This window comes from Schistocerca piceifrons, chromosome 1 (assembly GCF_021461385.2).
Source record: "Schistocerca piceifrons isolate TAMUIC-IGC-003096 chromosome 1, iqSchPice1.1, whole genome shotgun sequence".
In the NCBI taxonomy this organism is placed as follows: domain Eukaryota; kingdom Metazoa; phylum Arthropoda; class Insecta; order Orthoptera; family Acrididae; genus Schistocerca; species Schistocerca piceifrons.
The window spans coordinates 1,071,483,623-1,071,489,111 of record NC_060138.1 but is presented as its reverse complement, the minus strand read 5'-3'; positions in this window follow the sequence as shown (position 1 = coordinate 1,071,489,111).

The following is a 5,489-nucleotide window of genomic DNA, read 5'->3' as shown; positions in this document are numbered from 1 at the left end:
TTGAGCGCCTGAAATGTGGCTGACCAATACGGTAGCAAGGTGCTCCCCCACTTCGACAGAGGTACGAGAGAACCTGAAGAACGGCCATGTTTCAGCACTCTGCCGCTGGATCTTGTGCTGTTAAGACCTGTCTTAGTTGTGCTCCGTAAAGACAAAAGAGTGGAGACATGGTATGCATGTGGAATATTTAAGAGTAGTTTGAAATAATAATTTCTCTATTTCAGGAACTTTTGTGGGGAGAATTAAATGTCAGGCAGGTAATATTAATGGGATCGTAGTAATCTTCGAAAGTGACCAACGGTCACAATGAAACCGCGTGTAGCAATAAGTTGAAATACTTCCGTGTGCTTAAGTTAAGCTGAATTACTAGCGTGTGTACAATAAGTTGAAATATTTAAGAAATAGAGCGTGTACCATAAGTTGAAATATTTAAGAAATGACGTGTGCAGGACTTGAAATTAGAGACGAGTGCTTCCACGTGGTGAGTACTGTGTGAGTCTCAATCTGTGTATGAGACAAAGGATAAAGAGAAGTACTCGTCCATGGTATCAGTTGAGAACTCGCGTGTGTGATGAATATGTTCTTAATATTACTTTGCGTGATATGATTCCGTGTGACGCTAGATTCAAACTCTGAGAAAGAAGCAAGGTGAGTCGGCCGTCTATCCATCAACGCCACTTGGCTTGCATTGCACAGGAAGACGTGCATATATCTCCAGAGTTCATAGTAGGAAAGTAGAATTACAAAGTGGGGCAGTGTCGTGTGAAACTGGGATAAATACTAATTGAAGTGGGAAAGCTGAAAGTGATAGTGTTGTGACTATTCATTGTATTGTGTTCCATGTCGTAGTGTGGTGTATGTCATGTAATTTGGGTATGTGTGGTTTACATGGGAGAGTAGCAAGGTAGTTTCAAAAGATTAGTGGGTTATGCTTGTTCCTTCGGTACCGCTCGGTCTGGAGGAAAGTTTCGTGATGATGATTGTGAGGGTCGAAGTGTGAGGTATAATAAAAGATCCACCATCCTATCCAGAAAGTTCACTGTAGCACTAAATAATTACGAGACCATAAGGTAGAGAATCACCAATGTAAAGCCATGCCAACTGGGCGGAATTTCTCATGTGTTATTGTTGTAGGTTATAGAATTTGTGTGTTTAGGTTATAGAATTTATCGGAATAAATAAGATAGTGAAAAGAAAAAGATTGGTGGACTTTTCCTTCGAATTGTATGTTGTCATGATGTCCCGAATTTCTAATGTGTGCGCCATTCATATTCAGTGCGGTGGCCACGTGTTGGTAAAAGCCGTTAAATAAAAGAAAAAAGAAATGTGGTATTGCCAGTGCGTAGTGAACAGTCAGAGTTCTGTAAATTACTGATAGTCAGTTTTGCGTTTCCGTTGCGTATTATTCATACAGGAGGTTGATTAGTGACTTAATTGTGAGTACGAGAGTTCATGTTACTCGATAAATAAGAATGAATCCACTCGCTTGGCAGACCACTCATCTTGCAAGCCTGACTGCTTGATGCCACAGTATGAGCAAGGCACGTGGGTGCCTCTCAAACCCTGTGTTCACTAATCCCTGTATCCGTTTTGATGCTCGTTATTAGCTCGGGATTATTTGTTGCTAAGAGGACAAGTGTGTCTTACTATTCGCTTGGGCTCATGAACTAACTGCTCGAAATAATTTTCAGAGAATGCGTTTAGCAGAATTTCGGATAATTTTTTATGCGTACCTCCGAAATTAAACATGTATTTTCGCCAACATATCGAGGGTAAATTAAAGTACCACCAACTTTAATCGGGTACTTGTTTGAAATCAAACTCAAGTTTTCTTTGAACCTTTCAGCAATTGTATCATCTGAACTGGGAGCTCGGTAAAATAATCCAATTATTATTTTATTCCGGTTGCCAACAATGCTAACTCACAGAAATATCTACTTCAATTTCAGACAAGATAAGCTACTTCTAACAGCAACAAACATGCCACCGCCAACTGTGTTTAGCCTATCCTTTGAGAACACCGTTAGGTTCTTCGCAAAAATTTCGGCTGTGCTTGTCTCTGGTTGTAGCCAGCTTTCAGTACCTATAACGATTTGAGCATCAGTACCTTCTATTAGCACTTTCCCAACATAGCTATGACAATTTACAACTGTTATACCGATGGTTTCTGTATCTACGTTCTTCCAGTGTTCGGGCTGTATCCTTTGTGACTGAAGCCCTTTTTGTGTTTTCCGAGAACCTCTAACCTAAAAAACCTCCCAGTCCACGCCACGCCGCCCCTGCTACCCATGTAGCCACCTCCTGTGTATAGTGGACTCCTGACCTATTCAGCAGAACCTGAAACTCAACCATCCTTTGGCGCAAGTCGAGGAATCTGCAGCCCACACGGTCGCAGAACCGTCTGAGCCTCTGATTCAGACCCTCCACTCGCCTCTGTACCAGAGATCCGCAATCGATCCTGTCGACTATGCTGGAAATGGTCAGCTCTGCTTTCATCCCGCAAGCAATACTGGCAGGATTTACCACTTCTGTTAGCCGCTAGAAACCAGAGAGAATTTCTTCTGATCCATAGTGACACACATCACTGGTACCGACGTGAACCGCCACCTGCAATTGGCTGCACCCTGAGCTCTTCTTGGCATCCAGGAGGACCCGTTCCACGTCTGGAATGGCTCCACCTGGTACGCACACGGAGTGCACATTGGCTTTCTTTCCCTTCTTGGCAGCCATGTCCTTAAGGGGCCCCATAACGAGCCTAACGTTGGACTCCTGTCAATAATCCCACCCTCTGTGATTCTCCAGATCTTGCAGACTGAGAGGTTTCTTCTGAAACAGGGCAGGCGACGGCATCTGGCTCAGTGGCAGCGTCAGTCACAGACAGCACCTGGAACCTGTTTGTCAGACTAACCAGGGAGGCCTTATGTGCTGTCCCCTGGGAAGTCTTTCACCACCTGCTATGCCCTGGAGCGACCTCCCATTCGACCACAGGCGAGGGGTCAACCTCAGTGCGAGCAGTAGCTGGGCTGGCCACCAGTGAGGACCGATCGGAGGTCAATACAGAGACGGTAACCGCTGTTTGTGGTTGACGCTGGAGTTGTCCAATGATGTCTCATATGTGCTCTATTGGAAACAGGTCTGGTGATGGAGCAGGCCACGACAACATATCGGCACTCTGTACAGCATATTGGGTAACGACAGTGGTAAGTGCACTGAAGTACAATATTTCAGTCAGGGGGCGTGAGATAACCACAGGAGTGCTCCTGGTGACATACGAAATGGTACCGCAGACCACAACTCCAGGTGTAGGTCCAGTGTGTCTAGCATGCTGACAAGTTAGATGCAGGCCCTCAACTGGCCTTCTTCTAACCAACACACAGCCATCAATGGCACTGAGGCAGGACCAGCTTTCATCAGAAAACACAACAGACCTCTATCCTGCCCTCTAATGAGCTCTCGATTTATACCACTGAAGTCGCAAATGGCAGTGGTTTGGAGTCAGTGGAGATACAGGGCGTCTGCTCGGAGTTGTCTCTGAAGTAACAGATGTAACAGTTCTTTGTGTCACTGTGGTTCCAACTGCTACTCGGATTGCTGCTGCAGAAGGAGTATGATGCGCCGCAGCCATACGCTGAACTCATGGTCTTCCCTCTCGGTGGTGGCACGTGGCTGTCCGAAGGCCGCTCTTCTTACGACCGTATGTACTTGTGATCATCGATGTCGGAAGTCATCTACAATGGCTACCTTCCTGCCAACTCTTCCTGCAATATCGCAGAAGGAACATACAGCTTCTCACGCCCCTTTTACATGACCTAGTTCAAACTCAGTGAGGTGTTGATAATGGCACCTTTGTCGCTTGAAAGCCATTCTTGACTAATATCAACTCCTCCCCCCCCCCCCCCCCCCCGTCCAATCTCAAAGATAAGTAGCGCTCACAACCGTTATAACCTGTATTTAAAACAAACATGATTTGCACCCTCACAGTGGCACTATTAGCGACATTTTTATGCGATTGGTGCGACGTTTGAAAGGACATCATCTTTGAAATGTAGAAGCCGCGCGGGATTAGCCGAGCGGTCTAAGACGCTGCAGTCATGGACTGTGCGGCTGGTTCCGGCGGAGGCTCCAGTCCTCCCTCGGGCATGGCTGTGTGTGTCTGTCCTTAGGATAATTTAGGTTCAGTAGTGTGTAAGCTTAGGGACTGATCACCTTAGCAGGTAAGTTCCATAAGATTTCACGCACATTTGCACATTTTTGAAATGCAGAAACACGCCTACCAGTTTTCATTTCAGTTGCACAATTTCTTCTTGGTGTTGCGATTTCTTTCCGTCAGTGTATTGGAGGTGGCCTGTCTTAGCTGTCTCACCATGTATAACAAAAGCGTACCTATGTCGTTGTACATAACCTTTGAAGATATAAGAGAGTTTCTGCCAGGAGAGAAAGAAGAGTATTTAGAACTACAGTCAGTAATTAGGAGATTCATTGTATTCTGAACACCGGAAGCCAGGTGTTGGTAATGAACAGTACAGTAGCCTTTATTACACCTGTATGCGGGAGAAAGTATGGCCTGAGTTGCCAATGTACAAGATTGAAGTGAGAGGTGCAGCGATGTGAAGGCAGCAGAAGTAAAAAAGTGGGCTCAGAATGATATTATTTGCCAATCAAACTCTGTGTGGGGGAATTCCCTATTCATTCTGTCTCCTACTGCTGACACTACACTGCGGTTGAACTTCAAAAATCAGTACAGGATGATCACAAATTTTTTAAGAGAAGCATGTCACAGTACATACTGATGGTGAGGTGATCAAGTTGGATGTGGATAAAGATGGTATGTAAAACATTTCTGCTTTCTAAGTGGGAAAGGTAGACAAAGTGATATCTGATAATGGGTCTCAGTTCCAATGTTACTGATGGGAAAATCTTCTGCAACGAAAAAAGATCACAGCAGTCTACATCTCTCATTATCACCCTGTATCAAATCTGGCAGAAAGGATCATGACAGAACTTGGCCAAAGGTGTTGTTTATAGTGCCATTGATAGCATGGAAACTGGGATATATTTCTGAAAGACTTCCAGGATGTAATAAATGAATTACCTCATGAAGCAATGAGGATGGCACCCATCCTAGTTTTAAAGAATCAGAGGCCAGCAGACAGATCAGAGAGGCAATTACCTCTCCACATACAGGAAGAACAAAACACGCCAAAATTGTTTGCATTGTGGTCGCCAAAATTGTTCGCATTGTGATTGGGCAAACAGAACAAGCTGCAAAGAGGTGGAAAAGCAATCATACAGGCGTGGTTCATGATATACACCTGAGAGCAGGAGACAAGGTCTTGGATAAGGCGCAGCATTTGTCTATAAAACAAAAATTCTTATGTAATAATTTTTAATATATATAATGGACAATTTCGGACCTGTAGAGTCCTTCATCCAAATATGACTTCTCATTGAAAAGATCATTTGCCTAACGTTAAGAAATTTCGAGAATA